Source organism: Neophocaena asiaeorientalis, unplaced genomic scaffold, assembly GCF_003031525.2.
Source record: "Neophocaena asiaeorientalis asiaeorientalis breed wild unplaced genomic scaffold, Neophocaena_asiaeorientalis_V1.1 scaffold127, whole genome shotgun sequence".
NCBI lineage: Eukaryota > Metazoa > Chordata > Mammalia > Artiodactyla > Phocoenidae > Neophocaena > Neophocaena asiaeorientalis.
The window spans coordinates 3,733,391-3,757,427 of NW_020175414.1; the positions used below are offsets into that span (position 1 = coordinate 3,733,391).

General features: G+C 34.0%; 1 pseudogene; it reads left to right on the plus strand.

Moving 5' to 3' along the window:
* The window catches only part of LOC112414649 (kinetochore-associated protein NSL1 homolog pseudogene), a 195,403-nt pseudogene extending 172,219 nt beyond the window's left edge, over positions 1-23,184 (plus strand).
* The last annotated feature ends 853 nt before the right edge of the window (positions 23,185-24,037 follow it).

Here is a 24,037-nt window from a genome sequence, read left to right on the forward strand (position 1 = left end):
TGGTATCAGAGTGATGGTGGCCTCCATTAGAATGATTTTGGGAGTGCTATATTTTGGAAGGGTTTGAGAAGGATAGGTGTTAGCTCTTCTCTAAATGTTTGATACAATTTGCCTGTGAACCCATTTGGCCCAAGGCTTTTGTTTGTTGGAAGATTTCTAATCGCAGTGTCAATTTCAGTGCTTGTAATACATCTGTTCATATTTTCTATTTCTTCCTGGTTCAGTCTCGGAAGTTTGTGCATTTCTAAGAATTTGTCCATCTCTTCCAGGTTGTCCATTATATTGGAATAGAGTAACTTGTAGTAATCTTTCATGATCCTTTGTATTTCTGCAGTGTCAGTTGTAACTTCTCCTTTTTCATTTCTAATTCTGTTGATTTGAGTCTTCTCCCTTTTTTTCTTAAGTCTGGCTAATGGTTTATCAATTTTGTTTATCTTCTCAAAGAACCAGATTTTAGTTTTATTGATCTTTATTATTGTTTCCTTCATTTCTTTTCCATTTATTTGTGATCTAATCTTTATGATTTCTATCCTTCTGCTAACTTTGGGGTTTTTTGTTCTTCTTTCTTTAATTGCTTTAGGTGTAAGATTAGGTTGCTTGTTTGAGATGTTTCTTGTTTCTTAAGGTAGGCTTGTATAGCTATAAACTTCTCTCTTAGAACTGCCTTTGCTGCATTCCATAGGTTTTGGGTCATTGTGTTTTCATTGTCATTTGTTTCTAGGTGTATTTTGATTTCTTCTTTTATTTCTTCAGTGATCTCTTTGTTATTAAGTAGTGTGTTGTTTAGCCTCCATGTGTTTGTATTTCTTATAATTTTTTTCCTGTACTTGACATCTAGTCTCATAGCGTTGTGGTCGGAAAGATACTTGATATGATTTCAATTTTCTTAAATTTACCAAGGCTTGATTTGTGACCCAGGAAATGATCTGTCCTGAAGAATGTTCCATGAGCACTTGAGAAAAATGTGTATTCTGTTGTTTTTGGATGGAATGTCCTATAAATATCAGTTAAATCCATCTTGTTTAATGTATCATTTAAAGCCTGTGTTTCCTTATTTTTTTTCATTTTGGATGATCTGTCCATTGGTGAATGTAAGGTTTTAAAGTCCCCTACTATGATGGTGTTACTCTGGTTTTCCCCTTTTATGGCTGTTAGTATTTGCCTTATGTATTGAGGCACTCCTATGTTGGGTACATAAATATTTACAATTGTTATATCTTCTTGGATTGATCACTTGATCATTATGTAGTGTCCTTCTTAGTCTCTTGTAATAGTCTTTGTCTTAAAGTCTATTTTGTCTGATATGAGAATTGCTACTCCAGCTTTCTTTTGATTTCCATTTGCATGGACTATCTTTTTCCATGCCCTCACATTCAGTCTTTATGTATCCCTAGGTCTGAAGTGGGTCTCTTGTAGACAGCATATATACCGGTCTTGTTTTTGCATCCATTCAGCCAGCCTATGTCTTGTTGTTAGAGCAGTTAATGCATTTATATTTAAGGTAATTAATGATATGTATGTTCTAATTACCATTTTCTTCATTGTTTTGGGCTTATTTTTGTAGGTCTTTTCCTTCTCTTGTGTTTCCTGCCAAGAGAAGTTCCTTTAGCATTTGTTGTAAAGCTGGTTTGCTGGTGCTGAATTCTCTTAGCTTTTGCTTGTCTGTAAAACTTTTAATTTCTCCATCAAGTCTGAATGAGATCCTTGCTGGGTAGAGTAATCTTGATTGTAGGTTTTTCTCTTTCATCACTTTAAATATGTCCTGCTAGTCCCTCTGGCTTGCAGAGTTTCTGCTGAAAGATCAGCTGTTAACCTTATGGGGATTCCCTTGTATGTTATTTGTTGTTTCTTCTTTGTTGCTTTTAATATTTGTTCTTTGTATTTAATTTTTGATAGTTTGATTAGTATGTGTCTTGATGTGTTTCTCCTTGGATTTATCCTGTATGGGACTCTCTGTGCTTCCTGGACTTGATTAACTGTTTCCTTTCCCATATTAGGGAAATTTTCAACTATAATCTCTTCAAATATTTTCTCAGTCCCCTTTTTTTTTCTCTTCCTCTTCTGGAATCCCTATAGTTCGAACATTGGTGTGTTTATTTTTGTCCCAGAGGTCTCTGAGACTGTCCTCTATTCTTTTCATTCTTTTTTTCTTTATTCTGCTCTGCAGTGGATATTTCCACTATTTTAACTTTGAGGTCACTTATCCGTTCTCTGCCTCAGTTATTCTTCTATTGATCCCTTCTAGAGAATTTTTAATTTCACTTATTGTTTGTCACTGTTTGTTTGCTCTTTATTTCTTCTAGGTCCTTTTTAAACTTTTCTTATATTTTCTCCATTCTATTTCCAAGATTTTGGATCATCTTTACTATCATTATTCTGAATTCTTTTTCAGACAGACTGCCTATTTCCTCTTCATTTGTTAGTTCTGGTGGTTTTTTGCTTTGTTCCTTCGTTTGCTGTGTGTTTCTCTGTCTTCTCATAAAATGTTGTTTATTTTCAATTAGACATAATTGGAAGATGAATTCACTCTTAGTCTTATTTAAAAACAAATCATAATATAAGAACATCATCCCTTATTTATTGCTGTACAATCACATGATGATTTCACCTTGGGGAAATTATAGAAAGAAAATTAGCAATAAAACAACTTAAATTTTGGTTTTGCAAAATGTAAGATGCAAGGATTTTTAAAAGCTTTACTTAATATATTTACATTATTTCTTTTGTAAATTGCAGTGCTTTTCATATGTCATTGATTAACTTTTTCCCAATCAAATTATCAAGAAATGAGGTAATTACCTAAAAATAAACCTACCTAAAGAGACAAAAGACCTGTATGCAGGAAATATAAGACACTGATGAAAGAAATTAAAGATGATACAAATCGAGGGAGAGATATACCATGTTCTTGAATTGGAACAATCAACATTGTGAAAATGACTATACTACATAGAGCAATCTACAGATTCAATGCAATCCTTATCAAACTACCAATGTCATTTTTCACAGAACTAGAACAAAAAAATTCACAATTTATATGGAAACACAAAAGATCCCGAATAGGCAAAGCAATCTTAAGAAAGAAAAACAGAGCTGGAGGAATCAGACTCCCAGGCTTCAGACTATACTACAAAGCTACAGTAATCAAGAGAGTATGGTACTGGCACAAGAACAGAAATATAGGTCAATGGAACAGGATAGAAAGCCCAGAGATAAACCCACACACATATGGTCACCTAATCTTGATAAAGGAGATAAGAATATACAATGGAGAAAAGACAGCCTCTTCAATAAGTGGTGCTGGGACAACTGGACAGCTACATGTAAATAATGAAATTAGAACACTCCGTAACACCATACACAAAAATAGACTAAAAATGGATTAAAGACATAAATGTAAGGCCAGACACCTTCAAACTCTTAGAGCAAAACATAGGCAGAACACTTTATGACATAAATTACAGCAAGATCCTTTTTGACCCACCTACTAGAGAAATGGAAATAAAAAAAAATAAATAAATAAATAAACAAATGGAACCTAATGAAACTTAAAAGCTTTTGCACAGCAAAGGAAACCATAAACAAGATGAAAAGACAACCCTCAGAATGGGAGAAGATATTTGCATGTGAAGCAACTGACAAAGGATTCATCTCCAAAATTTACAAGCAGCTTATGTAGCTCAATATCAAAAAATGGGTGGAAGACCTAAATAGACATTTCTCCAAAGAAGATATACAGATTGCCAACAAACACATGAAGGAATGCTCAACATCATTAATCATTAGAGAAATGCAAATCAAAACTATAATGCAATTTCATCTCACACCGGTCAAAATGGCCGTTATCAAAAAATCTAGAAACAATAAATGCTGGAGAGGGTGTGGAGAAAAGGGAACCTCATACACTGTTGGTGGGAATGTAAATTGATACAACCACTATGGAGAACAGTATGAAGGTTCCTTAAAAAAAACTAAAAATAGAACTACCATATTACCCAGCAATCCCACCGCTGGGCATATACCCTGAGAAATCCATAACTCAGAAAGAGTCATGTACCAAAATGTTCATTGCAGCTCTATTTACAATAGCCAGGACATGGAAGCAACCTCAGTGTGCTTTGACAGATGAACGGATAAAGAAGATGTGGCCCGTATATGCAAAGGAATATTACCTAGCCACAGAAAGGAAATAAAATTGAGTTATTTGTAGTGAGGTGGCTGGACATAGAGTTTGTCATACAGAGTGAAGTAAGTCACAAATAAAAAAACAAATATCGTATGTTGCCACATGTATATGGAATCTAAAAAAAAAAAAAAAAGTGGTCATGGAGAATCTAGGGGCAAGACAGGAATAAAGACACAGACCTACTAGAGAATGGACTTGAGGACATGGGGAGGGGGAAGTGTTGATTGGGACAAAGTGAGAGAGTGGTAGTGTGTATATGGACTTATATACACTACCAACTATGAAATAGATAGCTAGTAGGAAGCAGTCTCATAGAACAGGGAGATCAGCTCAGTGCTTTGTGACCAGCTAGAACGGTGGGATAGGGAGGGTGGGAGGGATGGAGATGCAAGAGGGAAGAGATAAGGGGATATTTCTATATGTATAACTGATTCACTTTTTTATAAAGCAGAAACTAACACACCATTGTAAAGCAATTATACTCCAATAAAAATGTTAAAAAAAAAAAAGAGAGAGTCAGTGGGGAAATCAGGTAAAGATAATTCAGATGAAGTTATTGTAAGAAAAGTATGTAATGTAAATAAAATAAGCTATTTTATTTTAAAAAGAAATGATGTATTTCAGAAACCTCTGGGTTTAACAATTATCCTATGGTGACATTTTCTAATGAGGTTAACTCAATGTAATTATAGGAAATACTTTTTAGGAAATATTTGTTCAATGCTCACTATGTGTAAGGTGACTTTTTTAATGCCTATAATATTGCATGGTACACAGCAGGTACTTAATAAGAATGTGTGGAATATATAATGAATGAATATGCTAAAATTGTTGATACAGAGAAAACTTAAGTCAGATAGCTAAGGAAAGTATCTCTGCATCAATACACTGATTGATAAAAGTCATTCAAGAAGTGTTTATTGAGCTCTACCATTTGTCTTATAAGTGCAGAGAGTGTGTGGTGAACAAGATGGATTCCTTGCTCTCATAAAGTTTAAGTGTTTAGTAGGAGGAAACAAAGAACTAATATAACATTTAAATGATAAGTGTCATTACTATAAACAGCTTTAAGTTAATATTAGGTGATTGGGTTAGATAGTGAATGGTGCTATGACCTGCATATTTGTATCTCCCCAAAATTCATATCTTGAAATCCTAATGCCCTGAAAAGTTGGTATTAAGAGTTGGGGATTTGGGGAGGTGATTAAGTCCTGAAGGTAGAGCCCTTATGAATGAGATAACTGGTTTTTAAAAGAGACTCCAGAGAGATCCTGAGCCCCTTCTGCCCTGTGAGGACAAAATAACAACTCTGTGACCTGGTAGAGGGCCTTCACCCCATTATATTGGCACCCTGACTTCTAGCCTCCAAAACTGTGAGCGCTAAATTTCTGTCATTTTATAAAATACCCAATCTGTGATATTTTGTTAGAATACCCTGAATGGACTAAGACAATTGGGTAGGGATATTAAATAGGAAGTGTCAGAGAAGGCCTAACTGAAAAGATGACATTCGGTGAATTGAAAATTCAAGAAAAAAAGAAAAGGAATAAAACAGAATTTGCCTTTTGGTAGCTGAGAGGGTAGTTTTGGTTAAAGTATCTCAGATGATTCTAGATATTCAAAGAAATAATAAACCTATGGGAGATTAAAGGGAAAGTTTGGGAGTGATAGATATCCATAAAAGTATATTAGGAGCAAATACGAGAAATAATCACTTTTTTTGAAATGCAACTTTTTGCCTCTTACCTTATGTGTTCTAGAGAAATAAGATTTAAATGTGAGCATTCAGATTTTTATAAGTCAATTTATATTATATTTAACAAATAGCTTGGCAATTGTTAAATTAATATTAAATATGAATTATTGTTATTAAATATTGTCCTTCCCTGCAATCTGTAATGATGAACACTTCCTGCTAAAAATAAGGAGGAGGGAAAATTGATATTATATTATTCTTATTTTATTTCCCAAGGGACTCTTTAGGACAAAGAGAAGAAATGAGAAGGAAAAGGCAAAGTGAAGTACAGATAAAATGCTCAATCATTTGATAGGAACAGAAACTGGAGAGGAAATCTGGGGATCAGCTAGGAACTAAAGTTGAGTAAGGAGTGTGAGAAGGGGCTGTTCAGGAGTTGTGGAGAGAAGTGTATTGTGAACCCTGCAATGAGGAGAACATCAGAAGAGTCACCGAAGCCAGAGGCCACTGATCAATCTGTCACTCTCGGTACTGGTGATCATTTTTGATTTGAGAGGTAAATTCGCACAGGCAACTTTGTAGGATCTTTTTGAAACACAAGCATCAAGTCTCCTTAGTAAGATCTCTGAAATTCTTGTTCAGAGACAGTTCAAGGGCCAGTATCTGATACTAATTATCAGCACACATACAAAAACAAATTTTACTGAGTATATGGAATGTTAAAAGTATCACTCCTCCCTCAGTGAACTATGATGACAAGTTCCTGCCCAAGGGGAATCAGAGTTCTTACAGCCCAGGCAGAGCTGTTTGCCGAGCTGTTTGGAGGTGGCTTGTACAACAAAACATCTATCTGCCCTTTAACTGAATTTAAGGCTGTGTGAGAATTCTATTTACCTAATATATGAGAAAAATGTGTAAAGGAAAACCTGTGTAAATTGAATTGGCGTTCAAACCAAGATGTAGTTGTCAGTTATAATAAGACTGTGAGTGCTATGTGACCTTAGCTTGCAGCAATGAGCAGATTTAACAGTGATTCTGGAAGGAGGCAAAAAACAAATTATCTTTCACAAGTAACAGCTCATAATATTAACGCAGACCAAGAGTAGCATAGGGAGAAGGTGCATTTTAACAAATATTGCAGTACAATGATCTTTCTATGCAGAGATGTTGATTTACAACTAAATAGCAAGCATGTTATATAGTTCATTGCCTTATTTCACCATATATGGAAACAGAAAATGTGGCATTAAATTTGTTCAAAAAAAGGAAAATAAAGGAGAAAATGCACCATTTAGAAAGAAATTGCTGGCAATCTGAAGTTTTGTTTTTTTTTTTTTTTCTCATATTTTTTGTCTAAATTCCCCAAAAGAGATCTTGCTAATCTTTCCAGATCTTGGATAAATTGTCATTAGTTCCAATCCAAACATCAAATGAAGGACACAACATTCTAGTCAGAAAGGCTACTGAGAAATTTAATGTAGTATTGACAGAGCTGAGAGTAAGTTGTCAAACTGAGCAAGAGAGAGAGAACTTCATTAGCTTCTATGGAAATGTGATTTCAGTACAAATAGCCCTGATTTAAATCATGGTGACCAGACACATCAAAAAGTTCTCCTTCATGGAAAAGAAGAAGGCTGATTAAACAATCTTAAATAACAGTTTATGTTTTACTTGAAAGTTGGACATTTGGCCAGTAGATTAAAAAAAAAAAAAAAAAAGTACATTCCTTATTGAGTTTTAAAACTAAAATTACTAAAGGCTAAAATGTACATATTCAACAATAAAATTCAACATGAATAAGCTTCTTCTGTTTAAAAGCTATGATCAATTGACTTGGTGGATGATATGAAAATTTAAGGATTGTATCGTTCAGAATGATTCACTATTTCACAGGTGATAAAATAAAAAATATGAGGTAGCATCAAATTTTATAAGTAATTTTGCTATTTTGAAAGTTATTTTTTACAAAATATTTCTCCAATAATTATGGTATGCTTAGATTAAATTAGTTATATGATGTGGCCACACGTGTAGAAAGTTCAAGGAAGGATTAGGATATGTTACAATACTGTAAAAATTATCACCTTTCATTAAATTTATCACATTGAAGTACACTACCTGAATTGTTTGCAAGTAGATAAATCTATTTCACATAACTCTTTCAAAGAAATTATTTTTCCTTTGGGGAATTAAGGAGTCTACATAAGAGGTAAAATTGAAAGAATTAATAAGCAACACCAGAAAGATAAAACCATACTTATGTCCTACTTAGTATGAGTAAGTGAACAATTCTTATTCCCTAAAAATACAATGCTATATTTTAGAGTTTAGATATTATAACTTATTTCAAATTGTAGAAATTCCAATGTTTGTTATGAAACAAAAATATTAAAAGTTAATTGTATGAATGAAAGCAAATGTTTTAAAAACCAAATATATGCTTTTGGAGGAATTTTCAGTATAGTCTACACAGAATGATATTGTTTTTAATATCAGTTCAATAAAATCTATACTTCGAAAAGTGATTGTTTCAAGAGTGTTAAATTTATATTTAAAATTGGAGTGCTTATCTGGGAAATTTTTCATAGAATATGTGTTTGAATGTCTTAAAAAGCTTTGATTGATGAATACTGAGAGGGAGGGAGTTTCCCTGATAGGTGTTACACATCTGTCTCAGACATTAGGCTTTCTCTTTATTATTTCAGAGTATGTTTCTGGAAAATTCTTTGACACTGTGTTGGTAATTTCAGCTTTCTTCAGAGATTTGATGATATGCCTACTAGTTGTCTTTCCATTCACAGTTCTGACATAATTTTTCTTGTCACCATTAATTGAATGTGGTCTAGTAACAATTTATAGGTATTATTACATAGGCAATAATGTCACCATTGACTGCAACAGTCAAAAAATTGTAAATATAAGATAGGGTCACTACTTTGTACTGAAGACTTCAAACCAGTGGAAATAGCACTTCAGTATATTAGTAAGAGACTTCTACTATGGAGTAATTTGAATTCAAAAAAAATATTTCCTAAAAAATAATGACATTTCTTGGAACATTATTTTTCAAATTGAATTTGTTTACTTCTCTTTTTTTATTTCCATTTTACATTGTCTTATGTGAAAACACATCATTTATTTCTCTCAAAGAAATTTTATCTTTAAAAGCTGGCACCATCCCATCCTTGACCCCAGGCTTGATTATTAGGATATTCTGCTAGCAAGAACAAGACAGTTAAAACCAAACAGAATATATTGATTTTCCCTGACTCTATACTTTCTTGATACAGGTTTTTTCCACTATCCTAAAGTAGAGTGTTTCTATGAAATCTTTTGTAAGACAAATGGCATAAAGAAGCAATTGCCATAAGACACATCTTGCTAACAGATGCACAGAGTAAATCCAGATCAAGCACAGAAGCACAGTCGTTCAAAGAGATCTTGATGCTGAGATACTGAGTGTAGTTCGCAGGGAAGGAGCTTGGTGGTACCCCTCTCTCTGCCCATGGTGCACTGCCTCTATAACTGCTCCCTGAAAAACAAATGCTGAATGCCATCTTCACTGTTCAACGTTTTTCATAAAAGCAAAAATCCTCTTTTGCTTCATTTCAGTTATCTAAAACAGGTACTAATATAGAACGTTGGTAAAACAGCAAAGTGGTATAAAGCAAACTTTCTAAAAGCCAGGTATACCTGTAATCTAGAGCTGCTTGGGTTTGCTGAGTGGTCATATCAAGAAACTTTATAATTTAATGGTAGATAGATAAGTATACTTCCAAACCGAATGAGAGTGCAGTTTTTATTCCCTATTCATAATAGAATTGACTCACATTATTCTAAATTTTCAATTTAGAAAATACTCTTTCTCACTTGATTTATACCAGCGTTACCAATCTACCTCACTCTAACTTCAGGTAATATGCCAAGGGAAAAATCAAATATACGGTGATGAATCCGTATTAGGGATACTGTTGTTTGTGAAAAAAAACTTGAGACAAAATTATCACTTTCTTCCTGAGTTCCTTTCTTTTATTCTCTTTTAATGCATCTGGTCTTGCATTTTGATTTCTGCCTTATGGTAATTCTCTGTATTGGACAGTTACTTGGAACAAGAGTGAGCATTAAAAAACAAGATTCATGGTATTGTTTGTGAAGATGTACCTTTTGATCTGAACTAAATTGAGAAGAGTAGGGAATAAAGGAGTCTGAATTTATGTATTAGCTAACCGGAGAGATATTGGGTGTGCCCTGTAGAACTCAAGCCAGGATTCAGTGCACATTTGACTGAAGTACTCTTGTGATAATCTCTCAGGAAGGAGAGCAAATTAGTTGGCAGCTGCATGGGCAGTTGAAGGTAAGGAAACTAAAAGTGCTGGCAAAGCCCAGAGGATATGAATTCAGCATATGAGAAATCTAATATCTTCATATTTGGCAGTACAGACCCCAAATCTGGATATTATTATCACTTTCAATTTAGAGGGGGAAAGTAGTATAGATATAATAACAGGAATTAGGGAATGAATGAATATGGGACTTAAACTCAAACTTCTTTCCTATACAATGAGTTCAAGAAGGATGAATGAAACACAGTTTTACACATACACACACACACACAAAATTAGAAGAGATGTATTCTATAATGTTGAAAAATATTGATATGTTTTAAAAATAAATAGGTCAAATAGCAGTATGTTTTACTGTCTTATGAATATTTCAATGTAAAAATAAATTAGCTAAGGGAAGAGTGTAGTGACGGTTTTGATTTCAGTAGACATGGGTTTTGTTTTCAGTGCCTCCACAGAGATGGGCTAAATATTATAACTAATATGTATAATTTGTAAAACAATACAACCTTATTATCTCATTACAGAATATTTATCAAACCTTAGCTAATCACCATATAATGTGAATCCAAATGATAATTTTATAATAATCTTATAATAGAAGGTAATAATATTTATTATTGAAGGTAAAGTGGTTCCCCACTCTTCATTCTTTTCCATCTTTCTCATATATATTAAAAATGACAAATATTTCCCCCATATGTCTTCTTATCTTCTTAACTGAATCCAAGCCATACTCGTATTTAGTTTGAAATGTTTTATATTTTACTGTAGGTTCAGGGCAATTTCAAGTGAACCAACTACGAGAATATTCAATAGAATATTCCATGACACTTTCCAGGTGGCACAGTGGTTAAGAATCTGCCTGCCAATGCAGGGGACAGGTGTTCCAGCCCTGGTCTGGAAGATCCCACACGCTGCGGAGCAACAAAGCTCGTGCGCCACAGCTACTGAAGCCCACGCGCCTACAGCCCCTGCTCCACAATAAGAGAAGCCACCACAATGAAAAGCCCGCACACCGCAACAAAGAGTAACCCCCGCTCGCCACAACTAGAGAAAACCCGCACACAGCAGCGAAGACCCAACGCAGCCAAAAATAAATAAATTAATTTAAAAAATTCCCATTATCTATTGAGATTATTTTTATAGGGATTCTAAGCATTACACCCTGAAATAGAATTTCACATTTCTACATAACAACACCACTCACACAGAACCCAAATAAATACAAATCATGTTTTTAGTAAACAAAATTACTTGATGTCCAGGAGTAAACCTAATCTTTAAGAGTAGAAGCTAGTGAAAATGCCACTCTCAACTCTAACAAAAGGCCTGTACAAATTTCGTAAAATGCCTGGTTTATCTATATGGTTTATACATATATAATCATTGGGATATGTAGCCCAAGTGTCTTCTCTACACAAAATGGAAGGTCCTTGGGAAATTATTATAAAGGAATTTGTCATTCAATTGTTGCTTTATTCTAATTCATTTTGTTCTTTAAGATATTATTGTCACTCCCTGTGATGAGATTTTCTAGAGATAATAAATTTAAAAGTATTGATGTCATACGCATTTTCAAAATTAGAATAGTAACCTAGTTTCTAAAATGGACTAAGATTTTGAGTATAGCCATCCAGATATTAGGATTTACAGTTTATCTTTAAGTGCTCTCTCCCAAATATTTGATATAGTTAAATGAATCCTGGATTTGGTGGCAGATGGTTTTATGTTTAAGACTTTGTTTTCCCATATACTCTCTTTGTGAACTTCAAAATATGAGGGCATCTTGTAGAATAACCAGCTCCACACCCACACCCACCAAATGGTGTTAAAATATTGCTGCGCTTGATAGCTTATAGGCTTTTTTTCTTCTTTTTTTTCTTTCTTTCTTTTTTTTTTTTTTCTTTTGCGGTACGCGGGCCTCTCACTGTTGTGGCCTCTCCCGTTGCAGAGCACAGGCTCCGGACGCGCAGGCTCAGTGGCCATGGCTCACGGGCGCAGCCGCTCCGCGGCATGTGGAATCTTCCCGGACCGGGGCACGAACCCGTGTCCCCTGCATCGGCAGGTGGACTCTCAACCACTGAGCCACCAGGGAAGCCTAGGCTTATTTTTTAAATCAAGTGAAATGACACATATGAAAGCACTTGGTAAATGATAAAGTACTAAGCAGTGCAGTATATACTTTTTGTTATAACATTCTTTAATTTAAAGTGCATAGATTTTTCATTGTAAAAAAGATGATCTTAGCATGCATATATAAAAATTAGAGGTTTTTAAAATCAAATCCAAGCAATTAAAATTTCAAAAATGATCCCTAGGAAACATAGATGATGTGCTTCTAGCATGATAATCTCCATGACAAGTAAAACAGCAAGTCATTGTGTAAAATTACAGACTATCTGCTTTTGCAGTAATCCTCATTAAGGCTTCAAAGAAAAATGATAATGTCAAGGTCTTGGGTGGCTCTAGGACATTGACTGCCATCCAAACCATTCTTGCAAATATTAGTAAACTAAGGACAACAGAGTGCTGCAAGCTATTTTTCAGCCAGAAGGATTAGATTTGTCTCCTAGATGGGTCTGACATGTTATAGATTTCCAGTGGGTTGAGGTTTTCCCAGTTACAGGGTGACTTTCTATGAGTTGCTGCTTTCTGAGGGTCAAGAATGGCCCCTAGTGGGGGACTGAAATTAAATATTTTGCATATGAGTGCAATAAGAATTCCTCCATAAGAAATTCTTGGTTGAAGTTCCTCCATTTAACTGCTTAATACATGGGACCACTACTGCTTCAAGATTCCTGTAATAACAGTTGATGACATTTTGGTAGTGGTTGCTATGTGCCAAGCCCTGGTCTAAGCATGTTACTCATATTAACGTTTCTAATTCTCATAGCAGCCATATGAAGTAACTATCATTAGCATGTAAATAACAAGTGAGGAGACTGAGGCACAGAAACATTAATTAATTTGTCCAAGTTCTCATAGGTAGCAAGTGATGGAGCAGGGAATCAAACCCAAGCCAGTTGTCTAATTCTGGAAACTGATCCCAAGACTTCTATCCCATACTGCTGTACCGAGCCTATAAGTTTTAAACAGCAACAAAAAAGGGAATAGTACAATTTAAAAATTCCACTTTAATATGTGTTTTATTTTTCACCTTTTTTTTCTGAAATGACAGGAAGAAGAATCATATTAAATACTCTCCACCCATACATAGTTGTCCATTTTTAAATACATATAATCTAGAAAAACTGGACCATCTCCTATTCTTCCACATAGAACAAAAATGGGTATGTACAGGGTGAGGCTCCAGAGAATCTCTTTCTTTTATAATCATGGGGAAAGGATCTGAGCTTATTTCCATTTCCCATCCTCTATCCTTCATACTCTATAGAAAGAAAATGAGAGGAAATATTTATAATTAAGTAAAACTGGTAAGATACACTGACCAGTTCAATTCAGCTTTAACAGTAAATTTTAGTTGTTTCTCTAAAGATATCAACATTATCTATTTAAATAACACCAAAGTACATCTGTTATTTAGCTTTGTGTGAGCTTTTCCCTATCACTGAGATTTAGGGAATACCACTTAAGGGAAGAAAAGCAATTTTAAGGTTATCATATAAGTGACAAAGACTTTGATCTGACAAGATATGCTCAAGAGACCAAAGACAGCTGTAGAATTCCTTTCGGATCTCTCACCCATAATTTCACGAAGCTTGGTATAATTAACACACTTCATGGGATTTAAGTAACATTTGTTGTTTCTCTATCAGAATGCAAATTTGAGAGTGATATGGATCTGCACAGGAGACAGGAACAACTGTTCTCGAGGTAATAACTTGTGCACTACTTCCCAACATAGAAAGAGGTGACAGACACAGCATCACTCAGGTTTTATTAGGGAGTTAACATATGTTTTATTGCAGATACAAGTGCTAAAACCAGATATGTCATAAAATCAACTAAAATTAAATGGTTTATTGTCATTTTGGAATTCTTAGTTTCCATGTTTTTAAAAGCTATATTAAATAATAGGACCTGCTGTTGTCAGATGAGCAACCGTGTATGGATAAATGGGAATACAATCTACCAAACAATGAAAAAATAGTTCACTGGTTAGCATCCACTGTTTAGACAGGAAGAAAATTTCTCAACAATAGGAAGTAATTACTGGTTGGAGTGTGTGTGTGTGTGTGTGTGTGTGTGTGTGTGTGTGTACACATTAAACAGTGATACTACAATCAAGCTTTCTAATCCTGGGACTCATTCTCTTCTATAATAGGTGGAGCATTTGATAAAAGAATCATTTAGAGAAATGGTTTATTCCTCTGTTCTATATTTATGTAAAATGAAAGAAACAGGACCCAAACCCTTTACTATATAGAGATGAGGTAGTCTGATTTATTTTTTTTCTAATTTTAAAATTTGTCTGTAAAAAATCAGTCTAATAGAATGCAGACATAGAAAATGATACAAACAATCCATTATATGGTAGATCTTTTGAAATGACACTTTAATATGGAAACATATTTCAAGGTTATGTATGTACTACTTGACTTAACAAAAAATTGAATGTAAATGAATAAATGCATAAATTCACTTTCTTATATATGTATAATGCATTTGTACATGTATATACTTATAATATGTAAAATGAAGAAGAGAATACTGGACATACTATCTAATGTTTCAAGTTTATGTGTTATATGTATATATATATATGTATATACATAATATATATTTCTTAGCTGCATTATCTATAATAGTTCCACTGATCAGGTTGCTGTCTCATCTAAGACAAGAATAAAGAAATATATAAATTCAGAAACATGCTATTGTACAATTCAAGCTTTCCTTAATGTGTTCAGCTTTGGCAGGACCCTCATCCAAAAGAATGCTCCTATGATTTTATATGCATAAAACTGTATTGAAGGCTCATTTATCCCATATGTCTCTTATTTTTATTTAACCACAGACAAATTATTTTAAGCTTTCAAGATCATTTTGGGGTACTACAGCAGTACTTCTTTATATCAATAGTGGATTTCAAAAATACTGAGAAATGTAGTGGCTAAGCTAGCACAAACGGCCTACTGAATAAAATCAAAGTCTCATTATCATACCACATGAAAAGGAGCTATGAGCTCCTAAGTAGAAATGGTGCTTTTAAATTCTAAACTTTACTCTATAGACCATATATCAAAGCTTATTGAAAAGGAGAAATCTACTAGAAAGAATAAGGAATGAAGTCTATGTAGAAGTTAAGTTTCTTGTAAGTTGTCAAAGGGAAGTATGACACTACTGAAGTAAGTGGAGTGGAAAAAGGCAAAGGCAAAGCATATATTTCTACTCAGACTGCAGATGCATGGAGAGAAGTTTCAACTAGAACGTCAATCCATTCACTGCTTCCTTCTTCAAGAATATCTTGCTAAACAACATGATAGGAAAGTCCTGTGAACTTGGTGAACTAAGTGACTTAGTTGATTTATATTTTGCTACAAGCTCCTTAACAGCTCATAGACTGGAAACAAAATCTGAGATGAGTAGACCAGCCACAAACATACTTGGACTATCCCTCCAAAGAATTTCAAGATTCAAATTATTAAATTATAACACAGAAATATTTCATGTGCTTATACAATGTAATTATGTAACTAAACAGAATATTAGAATTTTAGGGTACAAATATTTTTGTGTTTATTTGATAAATTGTATTGTTTAAGTAAAACTTTTAAGTAATAATTGTTTATTTATTTGCAATGCATATTTCTTTTATTGGGAGGTAAATGGTCACCTCATCTAATCTTGAATTAAAATTTTTTTCAAATGAACTCATTACATTGTCAAATGACAAAAATATTACAATTTAGCAATGAGTTTGGTGTCCTTTAATTTAAGGGAAAATAATCCATGGATTGGGGGAGTATGGTGCCTCACAAACAGAGGAGCAGATTTCCCTAAGGATTTTGGGCAAGAGCAAGTTTTATAGAGCATTCGAAGCCCCAGTGCAGAAACAAGGCATGATTGACTAGAAGTTTGAGGATTTCCTGGTAAAGTTAGCAAGTCCTGTTTTCTAGGGAAAGGTGAGTTAGTTAGAGCTGAGTTGGAGGATTGTGATTGGTGTATGTTAGTTCTCCTAGACAGTGAGACATTTCTCCTGAATGCAGGTTGATTTAGGTTTAGATTTGTGGTGTGGGTGGGACCACTGGGGCAGGCTTCATTTTGTGGGTCCCACTATAGGAAGTTCTTTATCAACATATACAAAATATATATAGCAAAATCTGAACTCAGGAATAGTTTTTCTAAGGTAATATGAAATGTATTCCTCCTATCATCTTTTCAGCCAGAATTTGCTTTATATATGTATTCTAGCTATTAATATTAGGTCATTCCATATGAAATCACACAAAGCCAAGCACTTTAGTGATGATAATTCTGATGAATGTATTTTAATTTTTACACATTTACTAAATCACAACTAAATTTTAAGTGTTTACATTTATAACCTTCTGAAAATCATTCCTGAAACACTTACTAGATGTGTTATGATTCGCACGGTTTTAAAGTTCCCAGACACTTTCCTCCAGGGCACCAATATTTTTCAGAAGGCTGTGGTTGGTTATGTGGTACAAAGCCAAGTCTTTCTTCTACAAACTTCATTTTAAAAATCAGAGAAAGAAAATTAATTTGTAACATTTACAAAATAAATTTGTAAATTTATTTGTAACAATCCGCATATTACCTTCAGATTTATCTAATAATACATAAACTAGATCACTTTTTCAGACAATATAGCTTTAAGTTGAGTAGGATTTACTCCTAATTTATCCATTATTTAAATATCAAATGAAATATTTACTATTTTACCTAACATAATATCTATTCTGCAATATTTCACAACGAAATTATGTTGTTTATCTCCAGATTAATATGGGTTAGATCTTGGATCAAGTCTTGAAGTTTCCAATTTACATCAAATCATAACATAAATTTCAGTTACATATGCATATTTAAGAATTTAGCCCAGGGCTTCCCTGGTGGCGCAGTGGTTGAGAGTCCTCCTGCCGATGCAGGGGACGCGGGTTCGTGCCCCTGTCCGGGAAGATCCCACATGCCGTGGAGCGGCAGGCCCGTGAGCCATGGCCGTTGAGCCTGCGTGTCCGGAGCCTGTGCTCCGCAATTGGAGAGGCTACAACAGTGAGAGGACCGCGTACCACAAAAAAAAAAAAATAAATAAATAAATAAAAAATAAAGAATTTAGCCCAGATGGTCTGAAAAGTTACCAATAGTGCATGCATTGGCCCTTCCAATTTCAATTTTGAGATGTCTTGTGGTCATACTATCTTTATGTCATCTGGCTGAAGAACTCTTTTTAAAAGAGTTACAGGCTGCAGATTAAATTTATGGGATTATGTTGCTGTTTTTCTTGATAGATTAAATGTTTGATGTTTATGAGACCTTGTAAATAATTTTGTAAAGTAAATAAAACTCATTGTAACAGGGTCTCGTGTTCATCCTAATGTATATTTTTCCCAGAGTTTAGGTATGTCTAGGTAAATATAGGGATTAGTGGCATGTCTTTCTGCCCTACCCCCAGCCTCATTATTTTTACATATGGGAATAAAGGGGTCTTGAGAGCTAAATCATTTAGAGAAGACTGCAGGAGCACAAGTGTAGTTAAAAAAAAAATGTCTAACTTGGAAAGAAGTGTTAATTCTCAGGGCATCACAGTGCCTAGCACTCAGTGTCTGACAATGTTTCAGTCTCCTAAAGTCATGAATTAATTTTAAATTGAGAAATTTGGGGAATTCCCTGGCAGTCTGGTAGTTAGGACTCTGAGCTTTCACTGCCGAGGGCCCAGGTTCAATCTCTGGTTGGGGATCTAAGATCCCACAAGCTGTGCAGTGCAGCCAAAAAAAAAAAAAAAAAAAAACTGAAAACCCTGTAATAAAAGAGCAAGAAAACAATTCTTTGTTTTTACATGCCATTGCACAGTCTATGCAACTTTGAGAGAGCAAAATGGTGTTAGTATTTCTGACAATGTCTGCAGCATTGAAGGTTAGTGTTTTCAACATCAGTATCATCAGAAAACAGCACCCAGCATAAATATTAGCTTCTTTGGCATGTCCAACATTGTTGACAAAGATATTAGTAGTCTTCATCAGGAAGAAGCCTGTAATAAAAGAGCAAGAAAACAATTCTTTGTTTTTACATGCCATTGCACAGTCTATGCAACTTTGAGAGAGCAAAATGGTGTTAGTATTTCTGACAATGTCTGCAGCATTGAAGGTTAGTGTTTTCAACATCAGTATCATCAGAAAACAGCACCCAGCATAAATATTAGCTTCTTTGGCATGTCCAACATTGTTGACAAAGATATTAGTAGTCTTCATCAGGACTGATAACTTCAGTGGGCACCAGCTGTTGATTTGCTGCTGTTGACATTGTCATCAGTGGATGACAAGAAGAGTGAAGACTGAGAATACTGAGAGTTTTCAAAATTACATAGGATAGACTGTGAGAAAGACATACTTCTGATTTCTACTGTGACTCGGCCTTACCGTTCTACAGCTCCCACTCCTTCCCCTTCCAGCCTGGTAAATAAGTGATACATTATTAAACAGTGGTAGAAACGACATACGGAATTGAAAATGTTATTCTTTGCTGCTTTATTTTGATTCAACCTATCTTTCATTGACTCAAATCTAGTTATATGAATATTATTACTCTAAAACATAAATAATATGCATATTATAATTTTTTGCTATTATCACAATAAAAATAATTATAAATATTGTGAATGTTTACACAGTACAATTATGCAAATTTTAAGGACATCTTTCCATAATGGGACATTTCTTCAAATATCTGATGCATCACAGCCAAAATGGGAAGTCTCAAGGTAGGAATAAAGTTAACCAAAAAAGTGCTCCCTGTGTCTCTTGAGAAGTGTACAAATACTCAATAAACATTAATAAGTGAGTACAACCTAGTCTTACCTAAAAAATAAAAATTTTTGTTTTAAAAATATTTATTTATTTTTTCTTGGCCTCGCCATGCTATGCAGCTTGTGGGATCTTAGTTCCTGAACAGAGATCAAACCTGGGCCCTCAGCAATAAAAGTGTGGAGTCCTAACCACTTGTTTGCCAGGGAGTTCCCCCCAAAATACTAATTTAATAGCAAATTCATTTAGTATTTTGTACATATGTACATAGTACACATTTAATAATCTTTGTTAAACATATCCTACTAATGCATATGTTATAGATGTTCCTGTCAGAAAAGAGCATAACCCACAATTTTGGTTTTCATTTATTTGTATCAAAAATTTTTTTGACTTCTCTGTAAACTTGAATGGCAAATCTTCTGAGATAACGACATGTAGGAACAGAAATATTGTTCCATGTGGGGAGATGCGACAATTTCTGTAGTGTCCTTTCTTTGTACTCATCCCTCCCAATACGCTTATTATTTTTTAACATCTTTATTGGAGTATAATTGGTTTACAATGGTGTGTTAGTTTCTGCTTTATAACAAAGTGAATCAGCTATACATATGCATATATCCCCATATCTCCTACCTCTCTCAAAACTCAATAACTACTGACCAACTGCATTTTAATTACAAGAAAAAAATACCTTTGAATTCTACTAAGCACACAATTTATTCAGAAATTATTAATCAGAATTTCAGGACTCAAGACATTTAAATTAATTTATTCTTTAAAGATGAAAACAGATTGCCCAACAGGAAAGGAAAACTTTAAAGGCACTTTCTACAAGAAGCTTAAAGAACTCATCAGGCATTGCTGAAGCCTTGGGGTAAGGAGAAAAAAATCTTTTTGATAAATTAAGTATATGTGACTCAAATACAGCATAATTTTATTCACATTACATTTTATTACATAAATTAAAAAATTTGGAGATTTGCTGTACCCAGAATGATTGATGAATTATATCTGCTGGTTATTCAATCTTGTAGTGATAAAAAACATATGCTCCTCTTTGCTTTGGTTTCTCAATCTTTCATCTAAGTATCTATATGATACCTATGTAGTTGTATTTAATTTTTGAACTGCATAGTCAAAAATCAAATTATATTTCCCTTTATTCTTTCTCTTTGATTCATGATTCCTTCTGAGAAATGGACTCACCAAAATGATAATCATAAGATATACTTGTCTAAGTACTTGATAATTTGATAGTGATTTACATTCAATTCCAAAGCAGATTAATGAGTAATGTCTCTCATTCTTTCTACTCATACAGAATATATTACTATTATAATCCACTACTTATTTTGAGCTCTACTCTTAGTTATATCAGCTTTCTCACTGAAAACATTTTGTTCATAATATATTTCTAGCTGTTTTAGTTTCCCAAATTCAAGTTCCTTTGAAAAATCCCCTCACTATATCTAGTTCAACTGCAGGGACCCTGTATGTTTCTTGATACAGTGTCTTGATTATGTTAAGTGCCTAACAGTGCATACTTTAGAGATATATTAATATAATCCCAAACAGATGGTCCAATGATAAAAATTATATATATTCTCAAGGTGATGTAATAAAAATGATCTCTGTTACAAATGAGTAAAATGAAGGATCACTTATAATAATAACTCTTTAAAGGATATGATCAAAGAACATTTTTTTTAAAATTACAAATGGAGGCTTTGAAGAACATTAAGGTTTGAATACATTTGCTTCAAGCAAGCATGCTGTAGATATTACTTATATGTCTTTACTTCCCAGCAAAAGAGAGGAGACTACACTGTTTACCCTGAAGAACATTTTACAAGCCACAACAATCTTGAAGGCAACACTTTTTTAACTATTCAATAATTATTTGTTTGAACTGCTTTAAAAATATTGTTACTTATTAGAGTATTTGCATGATTTTCCACTCAAATTTGCATACAACATACATGTCTAAGCATGAAAATCTTTATCTTAAATCAAGCAAAGCTACAAACTAGGTAAAAATCAACAGCATAATATATTTTTAAATGATCAATTTAACTTTATCAAAATTAACAATTTCTGTTCTACAAAAGACACTGTTGAAAGAATGAAAGACAAGCCATAGACTTGAGAAAATATTTCCAATACATATATGTTAAATAAGTTGTATCTAGAATAAAAAATAGCTTTTGAAACTCAATAATAATAAAACATCAACCCAACTTTAAAAACAGTTAAAGATTTGAATAAACCCTTCATTAAAGAAAATACACAGAAGGCTAAGAAACATATGAAAAGATGGCATCTTTAGTAAGTAGGGAAAATGCAAATTAAAACTATGATGAGATGCTATTATATACCTATGGATTGGCTAAAATTTAAAAGATTTATTATGCCAAGTTCTTTCAAGATCAGAGGAACCATAACTCTCATCCTTTGCTCATGGGATTAAAATATGTTAAGGTCACTTTGAAAAATATTTTTGCAGTTGCTTGCAAAGTTAAACATATGCTTATTAAATGACCCAGCAATCTCAATCTAACAGCAATGAAGATTTGTGGTTTTGCAAAAAAAACTGTACACAACTGTTTGCATCAGCTGTTTAATAATCTTCCCACTGAAGACAACCTAACTGACATTCAGTGGTGAATAGATGAACAAGCTCTGGCCCATACAATGAAATACTACTCAGCACTAAAAATGAAGTAAACTAGCGACATGCAACAGGCAAATCTCAAATGTGTTATGCTTAGTAAAAAGCCAGATTCAAAGAGCAGAATCATGTGCTATATGATTCCTTTTATATACACTTCTGGACAAGGTATGGTACAGGGACAGAAAAAAATCTGTAAACAGATGTTTATAGCAGCTTTATTTATAATTGCCAAAACTTGGAAGCAACTAAAATGTCCTTCAGTAGATGAATGGAGAAATAAACTGTGGTACACCCAGACAATGGAATATTATTCAGCACTAAAAATAAATGAGCTATCAAGCCATGGAAAGACATGGAGGAATCTTAAATGTATTTTATGAGTGAAAGAAGCCAATCTGAAAAGACTACATGGTGTAAGATTCCAAATACATAATATTCTGGAAAAAGAAAAACTATGGAAACAGTAAAAAAGATCAATAGTGCCAGGGTGGCATAAGGGGGAAGATGAATAGGCAGAGTACAGAAGATTTTTAGGACAGTGAATATGCTCTGCAGTGGTGGATACATGTACGTTTGTCCAAACCCATAGAATGTACAACACCAAGAGCAAACTTAATGATTTGCCAATGTAGGTTCATCCTTGGTATCAAATATACCATTCTAGTGAGTGATGTTGTTAATGGAGGAGGCTATGCATGTTTTGGGACAGGGAGTATATGGGGAATCTCTGTAACTAGAACTGCTCTAATTTTTTTTTTTTTTTTTTTTTAAATAAGAGACAAATAGGAGTAGGTGGCCCTTTCTCCTCCGCGGGACATGGGGAGTGTGGCCTGGACAGACGATGGGGCCTCTGTCCTTGCCACCTCCAGAAAAGACTTCTGAGTGAGCTGCACCTCGAAGTGGGCCTTGACGGAAATGCTAGAACTGTGCGTCCGCTTAGTGCAAAAGCTGGGGACGCGCTGCCAGAGGAGACTCGGGAGCCCGTGTTGCGAGATGCACAGTGGACTTTTGAAACAGCTGTGCAAGAGAATGTCAGCATTAATGGGCAAGCATGGCAAGAAGCTTCAGACAATTACTTTATGGATTCTGATATCAAAGTCCTTGAAGACCAGTTTGATGAAATCATAGTTAATATAGCCACAAAATGTAAGCAGTATCCCAGAAAGATCCTTGAATATGTCATCAAAATCATGAAATCAAAACAAGAAATTCTGAAGCAGCACCACCCTTTTGTACATTCATTGGACCTAAAATATGACCCTGATCCAACTAAAGACTGCCCCCAGAGAAAATGGTATCCATTGAGGCCAAAGAGAATCAGTGTTTACACATAAACTCTTTTTGTTCATCTTGGAAGTTGAGATTAGGCACTATCAAACATTTAGATTATAGCTTAATGCCTGGATGGGACTTCATTTAAAACAACAGATAAGTAGTGATTCTTTTATACAAATATAGTAGCTCTATGCTGGGGTATGATATATTGTATTCCTTTCTTCGCCTTTGCATTGATAGTCAATGAAAAGCGTATTGTTTGAATATTGGCACAAAGCCCGTCAATTGTCATTAAGAGTGCAAACTTTTACTGTCATTGAATACAATCAACACTTGGCTGACTTACAGCTTTTATGGAATTTCAGAAGTAATGTATTCCATTGGGTTTCCTGGTTCTACATCTTTCTCTAAAAAAAACAAAAGAAGAGCTGTGTAACTGTTGTCATTATTTAAGGGCTGAAAGTCATGCCCTCCTCAAAGCAGTTTGATTTTTTAAATTAACGTACAGATGACAAGACTGACTCTGACTTTGTTACTCTAAATTCTGATAATTTGGATTTGTGGGATTAACTTTAGGATTTTTTGGTTTTGTTTTATAAGACAAAGACAATGATTATTTGTGTAAGAATTTCTCTTAGAAATAAAAATTGGCATGTACGCAATGTTTCTAACCCACACTTTTGTTTTCCGTAGATCTCTTAACCTTTAAACATAATTTGACTTGGAACTAATAGTTTCTTTTCAGGATTTCTCACTATTTCTTTGTAAATGACTCCAGTTCAAAAATATATATCAGATTATTACATTAAACAAACTGTCATTGTGGAACAAATATAGGTACAATCATACTGAACTATTTTACATTTAAGAATGTTTATATATCAAGTATATAATCATTGGTAGAAGTCTGAG